Consider the following 20,449-nt stretch of genomic DNA (forward strand, 5'->3'; position numbering starts at 1 on the left):
TGTGCTGTGCCATGACAGTATTCGGTGACAGTGACCGATTGTGATTGCGTGTCTATGCTCCTTTCTTTCCTTAGCTCTACTTTGTTACCACTTTACCTCCCCCTCCCCTCTCTCCCCAGCGTAGGGTAGCAAGCGGGATCTTCTTCTCTGGTTAACCTCCCTGCCTTTTTCCTTTCCTCTCTCTCTCGCGTCTAAATGTCACGATCTTAACGTAATCAATGGGAGTGGACTTTATATGGAGCATTGGGATACCAAGTTAATCCTGGAAACGGCCAACTTCGTGTGGTACTCAACACAATTAAGCCTACACGATATCTGCGAATAGATCTCGCCACGGCGACGTTCAGGAGGCTGCCTATTTTTGTAGTCGGTGTGTTATCTTTCAGGCAAAACTTAGTCAAGGTCCGCACTCACAAGGACATCTTACATTCGATTAGCGCGCTGTTGGCGCTTTGCGTTACGCGGTCAACCTTTCCTGATGAAGAGATTATGCGTATGCAATATCCTTGCCTCGAAGGAAAACTTACCGGCACGGATGGGCGCAGTAACGGAAGGACGCTCGTTGCGTGGATGCACATCTCGATCAGATTTGGAAACGAACCTGAACAGCAGTCGCAAAGCCCGAACAGCACTATACCTGTGCCTCGTAGATTGAAGGTCATGCAGTGGACGTCGTGCCAACACTGCCAAAAGATAACTGCCGCGTCAGAAAACTGGAAAAGAAATTACTAACAATGTTGTAAACAGCAGGGTTTGAGCAGCGAATTGCGTTTTCAGCCGTTTCCATGTTGCTAATATTTTTCCCGAAAAGTGTTGCTTTTAATTGTAGGTGATGTTACTCAAAAGTACTGAAAAATTATGCAACTTGGCTGACTCGACATCGCGCATGCGTTTTATCACTGTTCTATTGGGTGAGTCCGCTTTAACCCACGTGCTCTAGTCAGCCGGCCAGCGCGCAGGCTGCATGTTGATGCGTTGATGACTCCGATACTGCATTATATCGTTACTGCCACTGCCTGCAAGTCTTCCTCGCAACTTGGCGTTATTCGCAAGCCGCTAAAAAACTTGTCGCTATTTTATCGTGTCATAGTACCTTCCTTACGAAATGCATGTTGCTTTAAAGCTGCTGCTTTCTTCTGTTCTATGCGACTTTGTTGCGATTGTTTCACAAGTTCTTACTGGTCAGCGTACGAGCGCCCCGTTAAAACTCGCGAAGGCCGATGAGGATCCAAAGTGAACAGATCCACTTAATCCATCTTTCAACTCACCTGCTATAGTTATACATATCCCTCAAATCAATGTACGCATGCGATATGAGAGCCGACATTTCGGCAAGTTGGTACAGGTGCACGGCGAAAAAACAGCGATACATTACAAGGTCGAAGAAAGAATACACACACCGGCTCCCACTGACACTTTCATCAGAACAATATATGCAATATATATACTACACTTCTCAAAAACACGTGCTCGAAACAACTCTTCCGTGCCCTATCGTCAATATCTTCGTAAATTTTCAAGAAATGCTGAGTTCTCATTTAAAGATAAGAGAAGTCTAATATGAACTGCCGTGGGCACTATCTCTCAATTTTAGAATTGAGTCTCGAAGTAACCGATATGAAAACTCAACTCCCAGCAAATAGAGCAGATTGACTCGTCTTGCCTGCATGATGAGAACGGCTGCCGAGATATTCCGTCAATTTGAGCACATTCTTCAACATGCGTTATTCTGGCAGAGCTTTATGAATGCCACCTACTCGTTGCCATTAGAAGCATTAGACCAACCTTTTAAACGGGGTAGTTGATGTGCGTATGCTTTTATAGGTAAGCAGGAAAGGCTTCCGGGAGTAAACTTCTATTTTCTTGTGTTTTCTCTGCCTGTACGCAAAATATCTCAACGTAATATTTAATTCGAAAAAGGAAACAGACGGAGAGTTTTACTACTTATTAAACTTTACCGAATAAGAAAACGGCAATGTGCAGGAACTCGTCGGCAGGTACCAATCGATTGCGCTGCCGAATCTGCACCACGCACGAAACAAACGCGTAACAGCACATTAGTTCTAAGTGGACCCGCAGGCACGGTTTTCACTTGCGACAAGGCTCTGGCGCTGTGCCCATCCCGCAACAACCAACCATGTGTGAGGTATTTCCACAGGTCTGGTCCCACTACTAATGTGCTGTGCAGTTGCAGCCGAGCCGAAAATGTAACCATCACTGCAGACGACTTCGGCGAGCTGCTTTATCAGCAACTTTGACTGCTAGTAAGATGACCGTACTAACCATGGTTAAGCTGAACGTCGGCTAAGGCCCAACGTAAGTCACGCTTTGTTACACTAAAAACATCGGCGCACTTAGTTGTTGTTTTAAGTAACGTTTTTCAGGCAAAAAGGTGTCGTTTTATAACTATAAACTAAACTACAATTCTATACGCACGGACATAAGTATATGGCCGGGATTTCAATGCTTGAAAAGAATATATCACTATTGTGCCAGTATACTAACCTGGAACCTGGAACTGCTAAATATTCTGCAACCAGCGACGAAAAGGACCAGCGTAAGATTAAGATGTAGAAAGGCGGCAGTGTGAACTACTGAAAAAGGAAAAGCAAGCGCAGGTAGATGATCCTAGTTAACAGGCGAAATTAGGTTTAAGTAGGTTCACGTAATGGTGACAGAACATATAACAGATAATCCGTTAGCGTAATAAAATTGGCGTCACTAAGGGCAGAGAAATGCAGCCGATACCAGTGCAGGATCAAATGCCGTGAGGTCAAGCAACTTGCAGTCAGGTGGGTCTGCTTGGCTGTCGTATACAAGGATAGTGATGACTCAAACCGGGTGAAGAATGCTGATGATGATAACGACGATGGTGATGATGGGCTGTGAGAGCTAATCATGCACTTTATGTGGGTCCTTGTAAGCAATAGTTTAAGCTGTATCGCGAATACAACTTGTTGCGTTGCCATGACGCGGCTATTCTCGAGACCTTTCGGGCTATTTTTGAGCCCCGAAGGTGGGTGTGTGGGTGGGCGGGTCGGCATGGTTCTTGCAGTTCTTACGCGGTGAAAATTTCCGGGCTGACTGCATGCGGAACTTGCTCGTACGGTGGTTCTCCGCTGATAACACGCCAAGACAAAACAAGATAAGCGAGGCACCCTTCTTCTCGGGTCCGAAAATAACGCGCTTACCAGGCGCCGGAACGCGACCTCAATTCGGAGTCAATGGCACTAGAGGAGGGGGTGAGGCCGAGGAGGAGGAGGGAGGGAGCGGAATATTTCTGTATTGCTGTTTGCTCTCCCTAGAGAGCTCCCTTCGTGACCGGACGCCGTAAATGGGTTTTTTATCCCAGCGCGCCGAGGAAAGCCCCAGTCGGCCTCTGCGGCAGCGCCGCCAGCAACAACACCGACCACATCGCTGCGAAATACTAATTCGGTCGTGCATCGACGTTCCCGCGTACGAGCGTCCCTTCTTCTTTTTCCGCCTTCGCGAGCCGTACCCTGCGCCACTCGGGCACCACGGTTTCCTTCAGGAAACCTCGGTGCTCGTCGCGGAATTCGAGAGACTCGTACGACCGCCGCTCCGGTGAAGACGGCATCGAAGGCGTCCAGTCGCCCTTGGTTCTCGACCTGCTGTATTCGCGACTCCCTTTTGTTACGACACTGACCTCCCTGTATTCAATCTCTTCTCACTCCTTCTCTCTGTCCATTATTATTATTTTTTTAATCTGTACCCCACTATCCTTGGCCGTTATCCGAGAGTGGGTGCGACCCATAGCGAACAAGGTCTCGTTCTGAAAGGGAAAAATTTTCATCCGTTTCTGTTTAGCCCGAATTGCGTGACACTTTCCTCCCTTTTAATTCGTTGACGCCAGAGGTCGCAGCCCCCGCGCAGTCCGTAGAACTATTGTATTTGAAGATAGAGGGAGAGAGACCAGTCATAAGGGAAAGGCAGGGAGGTCAACCAGGCTGATCTCGGTACGCTATCCTGCACTGAAGAAAGGGGACGGAAAAATGAGAATGAGGAGACAAGTTCACACTTTGCACTAGTACACAAGCAATCAAACGTTCTTCGTCGAGTCAATCGCAAGCGGTCATTGAGGCTGATGCATTTCAATAAACGCAGTAGCGCTTTTGTGGTTTTGTAGATCACAAACGCACCAGGCCGCGGTTCCAAGATCTCCCCTATGATAGGAATGTAATCTAAGCGTCCGAAAGCTGTCTGAAGGGCAATCCTCTCATCTTCGTATGTTGGGAAGTCACACAGGAGATGTTTGATCGTTTCTTCTACACCAAATGAGTTGCAATTGGCGCTGTCAGCCATTTCAACTAGGATGAGTAGGCGTTCAAGAAAGAAATGGCATTTTGGCCATCCTTGATCAACACAAAGAAGCTCCTAAGGGTCGGGTAGCTTCTAGTTCACCGAAAAGTGCGGCCTCCAATGTCAGCGGCCACGAAGGCGTCAAGGATGGCTTCACAAGAAACATCATAAGCACCCTTCATGTTTAAAAATAGACCTACGGAGAGGCGCTTGGAAGATTTCTCTTGCTGAATGGAATATATAAGATCAATGATGTTGTCTGTCAACGAACGGCCCTGTCAAAAGCCTGTCATCACGTCTGGATAATCATTGTAATGTTCAATAAACCACTCCCGGCGGGTAAGCATCATCCTATTCATCGAATTGCCAACACTGCTGGCAAGAGCCATAGGTCGATGAAATGTTAGTTCAAGGGGAGACCAATATTCTCGCTTTATGAATGGGACAGGACGGCTACGCTTCCATTCAGAAGGGGTTACCATCACTCTATGAAACGTTGAAATGATCTAGCCGTATCTCCCGTGCATTATAATGGTGAGAGAGGCGTAGAGCAGCGTACGTTCTATTGCCGGGTCCAGTTGAATAGGAACGCCTGCAAGAAGCCAAGGCAGCCTCCAGTTCCTTCGTGCAGAAAGGTTCGTCCCTTGCAGAATCTCGCGTGAAGGGAACTTCGCACACTTCCAGATTCTTTAATAACACTGCCTCACCTGCGAGTCTCACAAAAGTTGGTTATCCAACATCCCCTCCTCGACAGCATTGGCGGAGAGCCAGTGCTTCAAAGGGACGGCGTTGCTGAGAAGACGAGCGAAGGCTCTGGGAGTTCGCTACACGCGAGAGGGTGGATTGTAGGGGTCCAACGAATCACAGAATGATTTCCATCGTTCCCTGTCTAATTTGTCTATGCGACGGCGGGTTTTTTTCTTTCGTACGCCTGGCCTCCCTAACGTCGAAAGTCGACCTTGTGTGTCTATATCTTCTCTCAGCGTCCTGACGTACTGCGTGGAGCCTTTGTAATTAAATGTCAAGGTCCGTACGAGTAGCTGACCGTGAGAAGCAGCGCGTTGCAACATACATTGCATCCGCAATCGCAAGCTCTATGCTAAGTACAAGGCCACCTTGCATTCGGTGTTCACAAAGGCTTGAAGTGCGGACCAGTCGATTGTTTCAGAGACCGTGGGTGAAAACGTACTGCTTAGAGCTTGAGAGCAATGTAAGTACGAATATGGTCACTTCCACAGTTTTCCAAGCCGGTAAACCAGTGGACGCTCGAGATAAGGCATTGTGACACTAAAGTCAGATGTAGGAAGCTGCTGTACTATGATCCTCTCAATAGTGACGGACTGCCATGCGTTCAAGAGCGAAAGGTCATGGTCACAAGCAAACGATACTGGAGTCCTAAATCTTAAATTAGTTCTTGCGCTTCCCCAAAGTAGATGGCGAGCGTTAAAATCTTCGGTCTGGGAAATCCGGGAACGGAGGTCATCGCCAATGAATTTTCAAGCTTTTGCAACAACTTGGTGAGGAAATGTAGCTTGGGACGAGTGCGAACGAGAGCCTCTTCTTTATGCTATGGCACACATACTGGTTGTCCTAGTGGTAAGGCACGACCTGGGTCACGTAGGTGTGTTCCTTGCGAACATAAACGAGGACCTGGCTACTTTTGTCACACGTGGGGGAGACAAAATCTTCGTATCGTGGTAATCTGAGGATATTTGACACGTTTGGCTCACGGATTACTGTAGCACCAAGAACCTATTTACATGAACAATTTGATGAAAATCAGAAATACGTGACGACGCCTCTCGCATTCCACTGAAGAATTGAATGGACGAGAGAAGGAGGGAAACTGAGGGGCTCGTTTTTTTATAATTATGAACATATAAAGCCAACAGACCATGAATCCAAGGAAAGCATAGAGGAAAATTGCTGCGGTTGTAATTGAAATGTATATGAAAGAAAGTGAAATGAAAGGAGACGAAAAGATAACGTGCGGCATTCTTCACTTGATAACTTGAGCCATTATTGACTTCTTGAAAGGATCGCTTCGGCAGAAGCTAGCGAGCCATGTTTCTAATGCGAGCTTTCAAACACAGGTGCAAGAGCATACAGCACTTGTAGAGCGCATCGAGCGGTCGAAGATGCATTTGAAGATGATATTGCGTCAGACCCAGTACCGGAAGACACCAGTGAAGTGCCCAAAGTGCTCTGCTCCCACGTCTGCAGCGGATGCTCAACAAAGGCCACAAGAGAAGAAGCGCTTATAGGTGCCCGGACACGGACAGGCCAGCCCACAGACTACGGAGAGTTAGTTACGTATGCAAAGCTCAACAGGCCACTTACACAGCTTATTTTTTTCGTGAAGGAGCTGCACACATTTACTTAAATATTATGCACGTGGCAAACCGCGTGATCGATGAAAAAAATTGCCTTTCATGAAAGTTGCTTGAGCTTGCGGCTTTCCGCAGGTTTGCCAACGTCTTCTACTATCACTAATATTGCTGCTGCGACTGCTACAAGATCAATGCGCGACGTAATAGCATGAATATGCGTGCCGCTAATACGACGCACGACTATATAGCGCAGATTTTTGGAGAGTCCTCAGTGCTATAGACGGTTTCTTTTGTGATTTAACGAGCAAAAATCACTGACCTAACCTCCGAAAACAAATATTCGTCAGAATGAATAGTCAAATAATAATGAGCTGTATATACCATCTAGATCCCTCAAACTTCGAAAACTCGTACAAAAAGAGCACGAAATACTCTCACCCCCTCGAAATATCCTCTCCGCACAAGTGCAACAGCAGTTAAAATAGAGAAGCTGAGTTTCACGTGTGGTCGATAAAACGAGTACACCGACGAATATTGAAAGACAACAAGCGTATATAATTGACTTTTCAGGGTCGCTAGTAAACCATTGTCCACGATTGTGAACAAGGAACCCGTAGCAGCCTCGAAACGTCAATTGTCTATTCTTGCTTTCCTTCAACCTTAGCCCAGTATTCGTTTTTAACGCGATAGCGTTAAGGCGCTCGTGTCGCAGTAACAGTGGCGCATCACGGGGAGTGGGAGGGGGGGGGTTCTAACCCCCCCCCCCCCACACGCATCCAGCCCCACAAGTCCAACGTGCACCTTCAGGCTCTGCTCCCATTGTCATCACAATTCAGGAGGTGGCTTGAGGTCGAATCTTTCTGATTAACACAAGCACTCGATCATTGACTTGTATTTAATAATTCACTCTTAATGCTTCCTCCCCACCCCTACAAAAATTCACCCTTCCCCCGGCAGAGATTCTAGGCGCGCTACTGCGCAGAAAATCCTGTGTCGGCGTCGGACGTCGTTTCGGCGAAAAGATTTCGGAACGGTGCGTGAATATCTCGGAGTTCACGAATCGGCGCGCCCGCTTGCTTGAAACACTTCCAGGTGGCACTCACCTCCGCCGCATCACGCACAGGCAGGCAAAGAAGGTACAGTTGCCGGAGGATGAAGTAGCCAGTAAATGGAAAATATACCGGGAGAAAAAGTCTATGGTTCCACTACTGGTGCAAGCAAATAAAAGGTGAAAGTGAACGTTGGTTGTCACAAATACGTGAGAAAAAGAAGGCCGCATCTAGAATATCTTGGAACGACACAAAATTATTAGGCAGGAAATCAACAATACAACAACATGTCCTAGACGAAGATGGAAACAAACTGGAAGGGGAAGCGACATTAAACTACATCCGAAAAATAACAGCCGAATCTTTCCAAGGCAATGACGAAGTTGCATTTGAAGAGAAAAAGAGCATGAAAGAGAACCAGATGGAAAAGGAGTTGGTGCTGACAAATTTCAAGTGGAAGAAAGCCGAAGACAGAATTCCTAAGCGCACAGGCACAGAACTAGACGAGGTTCCCATTAGGCTGAAAATGAACTAGGACCAAAAAGTATTAAGGAAGCTCTGGTGAAGACGGTGGAAAAAACTTTAAAATATAGACGAATACCAGCCACTTGGCGACAAAGTAGAAATAATTTAATTTATGGAGGTAACGCAAAGAAAGACAGAATTCACTCGTACAGTTGACCGTTGACCATTACACAAGTAATATACAGGCTAGCAATGCAGGCAATGAAATTAAAGCTGCAAGCATGGGCAGAGAATAATGACATTTTGGGAGAACTTCAGAATGGCTTCAGAATAGGTAGGCGTTTGGATGGTAACGTACTTGTCCTTACTCATTACAGGAGCGTATGACAACGTAGACCGCAACATCTTGTGGAATATTCTGTAAGGGAAAGGCGTAGGTGACGATTGTTTACAGCTATGAGAGAGATTTCCCTAGAAAATACCGTTTGCGTTGAATAGGAGGGGATGAGGAGCGAGGAGAACGTTGATATCAACAATGGAATGAGGCAGGGATGCCCTTTACTCCCATTGATGTTTATGATGTACATGGTGAAGATGGAGAGGGTGCTAGAAGGAAGTAATATCCGGTTTAATCTCTCATACTGACAGGTGCGTACAGTAGTAGAGCAGCAGCTTTCAGGTTTATTTGATGCTGGCGACATTGTGTTGCTAGCTAACAAGCAAAGTGATTTGCAACGTCTGGCTAATTCGGTGGACAGGAAGGCGAGAATTTAGGTTTGAAATTTAGTGATAGAAAATCAGGTGTTATGGTATTCAATGAAAGCAGTGTCAGGGCCAGGAAATACCTCGGGTAAAAGAAGATAAATATCTTGGCACATGGATAAACGAAGGCACTAGATATATGGAAACACAGAAAAAAACAATAACGGTAAAGTGGAAGAGAAATGCAGCCATATGTTTCTCAAGTGAACATTTGTTATTGTTGCTTAGGAGATACAATTAGGATTTCTTGCTTTTTTTTTTTTTTTGACAAGTAAACATGCTTGTGGTTTATTGTAAATTTTTAATTAGACTGATGTGAATGTACGGTGTACTTTTCATGTGTATATTGCTGTATGTGAATTGTTGTAGTCTTCCTGTAAGAAATTGTTTGTGCTTCGTCATTCATCATGTCGAAACTGTGCCTACATGAATGCAGGGTGTCTAGGGCCTAGTCAGGTGACCATGTGCGACACCTTTAGCCCTCTTCACCTGGACAATTGTATGTTGTCTAAACTTCAATAAAGTCAAGTCAATGGAGCACAGAGCGCTATGGGGAAACAATAGGTACGAGGTGCTCCGAGGTATGTGGAAAGGTGTAATGGTTCCGGGACTTACTTTTGGAAATGCGGTTGTTTTGCTTTAAACCAGGGGTACAAGCCGGACTCGATGGCAACCAAAGGTCAGTGGGACGCCTCGCACTGGGCGCTCACGGAAATACTACAAATGAAGCTACGTAGGGTGATATGGGCTGGACTAGTTTTGAACCGAGGGAAGCTCACACTAAAATTGATTATGAAGAACGACTGAGGAATATGGATGAACGTAAATGGGCTGGGAGAGTGTTGAGGTATCTGTACAGGAGAAACATTTATTCACAGTGGAGGAAAAGAACTAGGAAGCTTATCAGCAAGTATGCGGCCTGTAGGGTGAACAACACAGCAACAAAGAACGTGAAGCGGAAAGTCAGAGAGGCTGAAATAATCTTATGGGTGGCGGCAATGGAAAAGAAACCTGCCATGAGTAACTACTGAAGAGGAAAACACGAAATCAGGAAAGAAAGAATTTATGATAACTTAAAGGGAAGCACATTACTTTTCGAAGCGAGATCAGGATGCCTTAGAACACGCACCTATAAAGCGAGATATAAGTAGGAACAAGAAGCATGTGCTTGCTGCGGTAAAGCTAGGGAAACGATGGAGCATTTTTTATTAGAATGTGAAGACATCTGCCCAGCGGTTGATTTAGGCACCACTGGCCTGCTTGAAGCCCTTTGGTTCATCGAGAGCAGGGGAAAAGTAAACATGTCCGCAATAGAGTTTAGTAAGAGACGACTGGAAGATTGGTGGAAGTAGGGAAACGACAAAAAACGGAGACGTACAAAAGCAAAGTTCCCAATAGGGGGTCAGAAAATTTGGTTGTGGCAGTTCACGGTAGTTTTTGTTTCTTCTTTTTTAACCTAGGACGGACATTAGGCAGTATAACAGCAAGAGCTTGGTGGCGCAACCCACCACCGCGTTCCAAAGGGGATGCTCATAATATCCATCCATCAATCCATCCATACATCGCGGCCGACGCAAGATGCCGCATTTCTACCAGAAAGCTCGCATTCGTGCATAGCGTTCACCGCGAGCGTTTCCCGGTAAACATTACGATCACATACGCTACAGTTGCCGGGAAGCGTGAGAAGCAGTCAGGGATCTTTGAATGCACTCGCGTTCCACTCTGAAAGGCGAAGCTTAACCATCCTCCAAATTTTTTTACCAAGTACCACCCTCGCCTGAAAAAGAAAACCGTCAAGCATTGGGCGAAGTTTCATGTGTCCGTCCGTCTGTCCTTTCCTTTACGCTGTTGACATGGGGTCACCTCCTCATCCTTAGCTTGACACTCACGGTATGGCGAAGAATTGCAGAGCTTAGCCCATCACTGCCAATTGCAGCCGAACTCGCATCAATGCGTAACTGAGCAGTTTAAAATTGGGCGCGATAACCACTGAGCTATCTGGCAGCTTTTGGGGGCGGTCTTGTGCGCCACACAAACTGCAAGAGTTTACAGTCAAACTACTTTATAACGAAGACCACCAAAGTTCTTCGTTATACAGGTCACTTCGTTGTAAAGGTCGCACACTACCTGTTATGCGATAGAGCATGGTAAGCACTTTCAACAATACAAAATATGTATTTAACAATTATTCAAGAGAGCCTTAGTGAATTAAGTCGCTGATTTTCTTTCTTTCTTTCTTTCTTTCTTTCTTTCTTTTTTTTTTTTTGCAGATGAATGTGCGCAACCAACCTTACTGCACCAAGGTTGACAGCATGCTCCTCTGCGATAGGCATGTGCTACGCAATCTAAAGCTGCAGATCATCGAGTGCCCCTATTACCGCTCTTGTCGACAAAATTCTTGGTTTGTTTATCACTGTCACCTTCGTTTGACATTCACGTCCTTTCCACCCTATAGATGGCTTTGAAGACATCGTCGGTCCTCACTTACGATTACATCATCACATCGCCATCAACTGCGGCGTATTCGTCAGCCGTCGCCCCCACTGAGGCATTTGCAGCAAGCAGCGCACTAGTTGAGCGATTCCTGGAGCGGTGGAGCAGCACTAAACTTCTGAAATCAGCATTCTTGTCACGTTGTGTCGCCAGCGCTGCTCTTAGCGCTGGCGCACCTCAGTGACGTCCGCGAAATGGCAGTGGCGGCAACGGTATACGTGGCGTTCGTTGTAAAGCAACAAGTCGGTTGTCCGGGACGCCTCAGTTTCTTCGTTGTACAGGCAAATTGGTCGTAGTCGTTGTCGCAATAGATGTCAATGATAGGAATTCCGCAGGGGCAATGTTTCGTTATACAGGTCGCTTCTCGAGAGGCCTTCGTTGTAAAGACGTTCAACTGTAGTCGCGGGGGCTGCGTATATATTTCGGAGCTGACGGCAGGCAAGACGCACAGAGGTATTTTTTTTTTTTTTAGAAGATAGCAATGGCCATGCGAGAACCTGCTGCTGTAGCTCTTTCTTTTCTTTTTCTTTCTTTTAGTCAAATAAATATAAGTAGAGGAGGTGTTGTGGTCTTGGTAGGCGAGTTCTGAGTTCGAGGAACCACTGAAGTATGCTGATCTCTTTTTTTTGGAGGGGGGGTGGAAGAGAGGGGGAGTGGCTCAGTGAGTATATATGGCACAAGGTCTCCGGTTCCACTCGCGGTCGCGGCGGGCGCATTCTGATGGGGGCAGGATTCAGGGGCACGCTAAAGATCACCGAGGTGTGGCCGCAATCATTACGGAATCCGCAACTATACGACGTCCCTCACAACTCAGCGTGCCGTTTCGAGACGTTAAGCCCCGCACGTCTATTTTAATTTATCTTTAGTGGCACGAGCATCGAGTGACACTATTGTTTTTTGCGCAGCACTTCTGTCTCGCCTCATGAGACGACTGGGGACGAAATTCAAAATAAATAAGAAATAAGACAAAAAAGAAACATAGTGGAGTACAAAAATTTATGGGTTTCATTGCATATCAAAGCATAAGTTTAGTTACGAGTTAAGTTACTCAACTGTATCCGGAATAATTAGAATTAGCTAGAAATCACTGATTACCGCACACCAAAGCACAGAATCGTAAACTTTTAGAGACTAACCCGCCGCGTGAGCACGACTTTGGCGAAATTCCTGCAAAGCCCGAAGTAGAAAGCGGAAGTAATGACGTTAGGATGGATAGTTGGGCGTGTTGGTTAAGCATGATTTCTGAAGTGAAGGCGCTAAAAAGACGGAGGACAAAGAAGAAACACACACACACACAGGGCGCCCTGTGTGTGTGTGTTTCTTCTTTGTCCTCCGTCTTTTTAGCGCCTTCACTTCAGAAGTAATGACGTCACGAGTGGCGTCACACACAAGAAAGCAGCCCGATATTTAACGGGCTAATTAATAGAAAACAGTTGCCTCCGAGTTCGGTTGGTACGTTGCGTTCGCCTAAAGTTAACCTAAAGAGCTCCAACACCGAGGTGCGGGCGCCACTAAGAGACACCTAAGTCAAAGATATACGGTTGCCTACCACTTTTTTTCTTTTTTTCTTTCTTGTGCACAGGACATCGTCTCTGAGCATCCGCGGCGGCCTTGTACTACGAGCGCGTACGCACACAGAGTGACGAAATCACATTGGGCTGCCGCCATTGGTTCCTGCACTTCGCTCGAGCTACCTGCACGCGCCCGGTCTCCGTGCGCGCAGTCTGGCAAGCGCGAACAAAGTCGTGTCGGCGGGCATCATTACGCAACGCCCGTGCGTATACGTGACCTCGAGGAAGCGCGCGCATGCAGTCGCCGAGCGCACCGTAGATTTCGCGGCGATGTTTCCGCGTTTGCCCCCCCCCCCCTCCTCACCGCCTTTAATGCGTTTACGCATGCTTATCATTACTATTATTATTTTGTTGTTCCCTCTGGAGCGGGATCCCACCCAACTTCCGCCTTCCGTCCGTGCGCCTTTTTTTTTTTTTTCCCCTCTGGACCTCCTCCTCACTGCATTTCCTGGAGCGTTCGAGTTCTGATGACGCTGCTTACAGCGCGGAACGTTACATTGACCTGCTTTCTTCACTCTTTTTTTTTTTTTGTCATCGTTCTGAGCCCAGGATTCCTAGTTCTGCTCCGTTTGATTCACCGCGCATACTTCCCGATATTGTTGTCTTATTTATCTGTATCTGTAGATCTGCGATAACAAGATCACATGACGTCGCGTAAGCCATTTTGTAGTCCTATTCGCAGCTTCCGCTGTGCCGTTGGAGATAAGCGGATCTAGATAACGCGCAGCTTTGCCCCGTGCTGACATGCACTGCAATTCGGCGACCTCTATTGCGTCAGCGCATAGATAGCGCTTATAACTCGCCCAGATAAACGTAATAATTTACTGCCCCGAATAATTTGACTATACCAATCGCAATATCTTGCTGCTTTGGCAGGCTATTGAGCCTTGCCTTAGTCGTTCGAGTATTAGTATTCAAATCTATAGACTCGAACTTTGACGGTTCAAGGCTTCCATCATTTTGGTCACTAACCTGCACTGTTCTGCTGAACAGGACAAGGCCATCGTCAAAGCGCAAGTTGCTGAAACATACCCCGGTAACATTACACCCGATTCGTTCCAATATCTATCATCCTAAGCACTTCTTCTCAGCACGGCGCAAATAATAAATGAAGTGATTGTGCCACCTTGCCCGACACTGTCCTCAACTCGCATTTCAGCATTTTCCTTGCGAAGATTAATGGCAGCTGTGTAATCTCAGTAGATAGCTCTTACACTATCCCTCCACGACAGCTGGCATGTCTACTAACTCTAATGCCGTTTCGTAACCAAAAAAGGCCACGTAGTGATCACACTTTCGGCGTCGTCAGGTTGACACCGAAACAATGTTCGTTATCAACAGCTCAGTCAAAGTGAGCGTTTTCGCCCACATCAGCGAGCTCTTATTCCTAACGGAAATGAGTACAAAATATGGTGCAAGGAGGGGGGAGTGGGTGAAAATTACTCTGCAATCCTTCACTGTAGTGTTTCTTGTAGCCCCTGCATGTGTTACCCCGTGCCGGACGCTATGCCGGTTAACCTTTCCCTCTCTCTCTCTCTCTCTCTCTCTATATATATATATATATATATATATATATATATATATATATATATATATATATATATATATATATCCTTGCATTCCCTCTCTTTTAAACCGCGTCAATCAACCAAACCGATTTTCGTACGTACGACGGGGAGCCATGCGAAACGTAGAGCTTCTTACTGAGGCAATAGAGGCAACTCTGGCGATGTGATCATCAAGCCAGCGCTGGTACATGTAAAGCGTGGGTAGGCCACCCTAGCATGCTTATCACGTTTGCTATACACGGATTTGTGTAATCTTCGTGCTTGTGGATTCGAACGTGTTCGCGGATGTCTTAACTTCGATTTGTCTCCCTTTGTCAGACCAAATTTCTTGGCAATCACATATTTCTAAATGCAGAAAGCAATAAGACTCTCCGCGCATGATGTATTATTGCGAAATTGTCGCTTTTATAAAGCAGCATTTTGTTGGAAAAAAGTCATCAGCCCTTCCCCTCTGTGAAGAAGGACGAACAGCGAAGCTGGGGTGTTTTACATTATTATTATTATTATTATTATTTCTTTTTAATTATTATCTAATGGCAGGAGATTAAAGGATACAGCAACACTTCGGTCTTTTAATTTCTCAAGCGGCGACTATGTGGTCTTTACCACTAACTTAATAACGCGGACTGGTCTTCAGTAGTAGAACTAAGAGATGTTAATGACCAAGTCACGGCAGTCACGAATATTATTCACGATGGAATGAAGAACTCTATACCGCTAATAGGTGCTAAAGGCTCTAAATTCCCCCACTGGTTTTCTGTTCAACTGAAAACAATTTTGAATCTGAAAGACCGTGCTCCCAGAAAGGCACAGCGTACAATCAGGAACACAGGAATATAGATTTTAAAATGTACAAGGCACGCTCTAAAGGTGTTTACAAGCGTGATCGTTCCATTTATATAGCACATGCGGAAGCTAGCACTTCTAAAAACTCTGGTTCGTGGAGACACGAAGTCTTTTTGGAGACAGGTTCGTGAACAGTCATCCAAGAATACGAAACAAGATATCTCTATACTTAGTGGCGACAGCCAACCTGTCCCAGATGTCGCGGGCGCCTTCACCCTACACTTAGAGTCGGTGAAGTGTACAGTGACGGAGTTAGTGAGCTTTCCAATCAGTCTTCCCTGGATTCGAGTCTATCGGTCTCAGAGGAACTTGTCTTTAAGAGCATCAAATGCTTAAAACCGTCTTTTTCGTGTGGTGCGGATGACATTCCACCTGCTTTGATTAAGACGTACGGGTCCTTGCTTGTTCCAGTGCTTACTTGTATTTTTAATTCTGCTTTAAAGATGAACACATTCCCAAAGGCTTGAAAAACAGTGCAGGTGTTTCCCGTCTTTAAGTCAGGGGTAAAAACTGCTGCGAGTAACTACAGGCCTATTTCGTTCCTATGCGCAGTATCTAAATTATTCGACTCTGCACTCAATTATTCCATCCTTTATTAAAAATACTATCATTCCTCAGCAGCATGGATTCATATCGGGACGCTCCACAACTACCAACCTCGTTAGCTTCATGATGCATGCCTCTCAAGCATTGCATAAGAAAGGACAGCTGGATGTCATTTATTTTGACCTCAGTAAGGCGTTTGTTGTCGTATGCCACAAAATACTCCTTCAAAAGTTGACACAGTTTGATCTGCACCCCTCCGTCACAGCGCTGATAGAAAGCTAGCTTTGCGACCGGTACTGCTACGTTAGCGCAAATGGTCAGTCGTCAGAACTTTATGTGGTTACAAGTGGAGTTCCTCAAGGGTCTGTCCTTGGCCTTCTTCTTTTCTCGCTGTTCATTAACGACGTTTCGGCAGTCATTCAAAACTCTTCAATTTTGTTATATACTGATGACGCGAAACTTTTCAAAGCGGTAAAAAAGGTTAATGATTGCGCCGCTCTACAGAAGGACATTGCAAGTTCTGCATCATGGTGCACTGAAAACAAACTGGTCATAAATGAATCAGAAACGAAAGTTATACGCTTCGCGCCGAAGACTAGCAGGACTTTATTTCCCTATAGCGTTAGAGACCTTCTTCCGCCATGAGTTCGGAGAACAAAGGACCTTGGAGTGTAATTAAGAAAAAATGAGACATCCACCAATTCGTAGCACTTTATACAAAGGAAACCCACACGGGTTCCTTGAAAGAAAAGCCTCGCAGTTGAAGAAAAATTCGTCCTAGGCCGGGACTTGAACCCGGGACCACCACCTTTCCGGGGCAGCCGCATTACCATCTGAGCTAACCAGGCGGCTAGCAGATGGCAACAGCTAATTTGTCAACAGCTAGAAGCAAAGGCAAGAGGTTGACGTAATAGTTCAGCGGAAACCCGCAAGGTGGAGATTGCTGGTTTCCGCCGAACTATTACGTCAAACTCTTGCCTTTGCTTCGAGCTGTTGATGAATTCAACGTCGTCCTGCCATTTGCTAGCCACCTGCTTAGCTACTAGCCGCCTTGGTTAGCTCAGATGGTAGAGCGGCTGCCCCGGAAAGGCGGTAGTCCCGGGTTCGAGTTCCGGACCACGACGAATTTTTCTTCAACTGCAAGGCTTTTCTTTCGAGGAACCCGTGTGGGTTTCCTTTGTAGCAATTGCTACGAACGGGGGATGTCTCATTTTCCCTCAATGAATTACTTCTCTCCACCTTGCGGGTTTCCGCAGAACTATTACGTCAAACCTTGGAGTGTACTTCGATAGCTGTCTGAGCTTCTCGCCCCACGCTCAACAGATGAGGTATCGTGCACCTCGATCGCTCCGGACAGTACGCCGGGTGACGAGAAACCTCAAACAACCTGGTTCATTTGTAACTTTATATAAAAGCGTATGCCTTCCACTTCTTGAGTACGCCTCTGTCGTTTGAGGCGGCACTTGTAGATCAAATTGCGAACTTCTCGAAAATGCGCAAAATAAGTTCACGTCTATATTTAAACAGCGATTCTGTCAAAAGGCTTCCATCTCCATAGAGCTAACAGAGACACTCACGTTAGCTACCCTCACCTGTAGACGCAATAAATCGAATGATCGTTTTCTTCACAAATTAATACATGGAAAAATGTGCTGCTCGCACTTGCTTTCTAATGTGTGCTTTTACATTGCGCAGAAAGGCACAAGGAAACAGAGCGCCTTTCTGCCTTCAGATTTTTGTCACCCTCTATCTAGAGTGCAGGCGACAGATAACGCCCGTTCAGAATTCCTGGATATCCTCATGCCTGGCATGGCATGGCAAGAACTTTATTTTAGTCCAGAGAAACTAGGGTCCGAGGGCACAAGCCCCCAGGCTAAGTCGGTGGCTCCGCCCACGTAGGCACCGGTAGGCCAAAGGCTTTCCCGATGTCGTGAGCTCTCCGGACGGCCAGGAGTTGATCTTGGAGGACTTCGCTGGATATGCGCCGACTCCAGTCCTCCTCACTGTTGAGATCCGAAGCCCTTTGGTTGGGGCACAGCCAGAACATATGATCAAATAGACACGAAGTGTGTCCACAACTTTTACATTCCGCGGGAAAATCCCGGTCAATTTTGTTAAGCACAAAAGGTGTGGGATAAGATTTAGTTTGAATCATTCTTAATGTGACTGCCTGAGCTCGGTTGAGCTTCTGATGGGGGGGAGGGAAAAACCTCCTGCCTTCCCTATAGTGTGAGGCGATCTCGTGAAAAGTAGTCAGTGGGTCTTTGTAGGAGCCGCAGTCATCCTGGAGCAGTTCCTGATCTGATGCGCGGCATGTGAGATCTCGCACAGCAGAGTGAGCTTGCTCGTTAGGATTGCAGCCACTGGGGCTGACCGAGTGGCCCTGATGAGCCGGAAACCAGACTAGGTGTGAGTTATCCAGTTGGTCGTAATTATGAGTATCAATACTGTGTATAAGTAACTTGTGTGCTTCCACTGAGATGAAGCCGGCTGAGTAATTCCTAATAGCTGTACGGGAATCAGAGAAAATCGTGGAGCCTCTCCTCATTGTAATTGCAAGTGCTATGCTTGCTTCTTCGGCGGCATGAATGGAGGTCGTTCTTAGTGACGCCGCGTTTATTAATTTACCGCTCTCATCGACCACGGCAATAGCGTAGCGGTTGCCCGATCCATAACTAGTTGCATCGACAAAAAGAGCTGAGCTGTGTTGTTAGTGCAGTTTACCCAGAATGCATTTGGCCCTGGCGTCCCTTCTGCCCTTGTTGTACACAGGATGAATATTTCTAGGTATGGGGTCTACAACTAATTGTGTCTCCACCTCCTTGGGTATTTTGAACTTAGAGACGTCTCCTCCTCGAGGCAGTATTCAGACTTCATCTAGAATTTTACACCCTGGCTTAGTGTTGGAAAGTCTTGCAATTTGTGACATCGAATGTGCCTCAATGAGCTCATCTATAGTGTTATGAAGTCCTAACTTGTTGAGGAGTTCGGTACTCGTTCCGTGCGGGAGTCCCAGAGCCCTTTTGAGTCCGGAGCGTATAAGTGCGTTTAGCTTAGCTTTCTCTCCCTTCCCCCAGTTCAGGTATGATGCAATGTACGTCACATGACTGATGAAAAATGCATGATATGCTCTGATGAGATTGAAGTTTAGTTTGAAGTTTATTATTAGAATTTTGACAATACAAGATTGTCATGGCGCCGGAGCAAAAGGCGAGACTATACACGCCTGACTAGGCCCCTGGCGCCACGAGCACAGCAGACAACAGTGCAAAAAAATATATATATATACATATATACACATAATACACACATATACATACTTATATATACGAATGTTACAATTATACATACAAGAAATCATTGCAACACAATCAGTATAAATAATGAAAATGAAGAAATAAAGTGCGTACAGAAAGATACAGGAAGGCCAAAAGGCCACATGGGAACAAAAAGTCTTGCAACGCATGAAATTGCATATCAGTCGAAAAAACAGGAAATAAATTACAAAAAACAGGTGTCATTTGTTGGAAAAATACAGTTTTGATTTCTTTCTGAATATTGTCCTCCTTGAGGCCTGCATTTCGGTTTGAGACCCTGCCCAGGAGCTTTAAAGTACTGTTGGCCTGACCTGTGAGACGGTTTAGGGCCGTAGCGTTACAGCTCCTTGCGTCAATGAGAAGACCCAGAATTTTTATTTGCTCTACTCTGGGTATGACCCGTCCTGTGTTGTCTGTGATTTTTATTGGCAGAGTTTCTAAAGGCACAAGGTTTCTAACACCTTGTCTCCCCTGTCTGAAGAGCAGCAGCTCAGATTTACTAGGTGATAGCCTGAGTCCGGTGCCCTTAAGGAAGGATTCTGTGGTGTCTACCGCTGCCTGTAGTGTCTGCTCTAGTGCTGCGAGTGACCCCCTTTGGACCCACACTGTGATATCGTCAGCATATATGACGTGCCCCAAGCTCGGGATTTTGGACAATTCCTCCGACAGCCTGTGCATGGCAATGTTAAAGAGGAGTGGGGACAATACTGAACCTTGTGGTGTGCCGTTGTTGCCTAAATTGTATGGACCGCCTGTGACTATCCCGAGTTTGACCCGAGCTGTCCGATTAGCTAGAAAGGACCTCACATAATTGTAAAAATTGCTTCCCAGGTTCAAGGCTGAGATTTCATGTAGGATATATTTATGTGCAACCGTATCAAATGCTTTGTTAAGATCCAGACCCAGGAGGCCCTTTACGTCCCTGCTAGTGTCGTCAATAATAGCCCGTTTGATCATTAGCATTGCGTCCTGTGTGGATAATGCCTTCCGAAAGCCTATGAGATTGTGTCTGAAAAGCTCCTGGTTTTCTATGTGTTCTATTATCCTATTATGAATAGCATGTTCGGCTACTTTGCCAATACAGGATGTAAGTGATATGGCCCTAAGGTTCTCCATTGTTAGTGGTTTGCCGGGTTTCGGTATAAACGTCACCTTGGCCTCCCTCCATTCCGGTGGGACAGT

This window comes from Dermacentor andersoni, chromosome 7 (genome assembly GCF_023375885.2).
Source record: "Dermacentor andersoni chromosome 7, qqDerAnde1_hic_scaffold, whole genome shotgun sequence".
In the NCBI taxonomy this organism is placed as follows: domain Eukaryota; kingdom Metazoa; phylum Arthropoda; class Arachnida; order Ixodida; family Ixodidae; genus Dermacentor; species Dermacentor andersoni.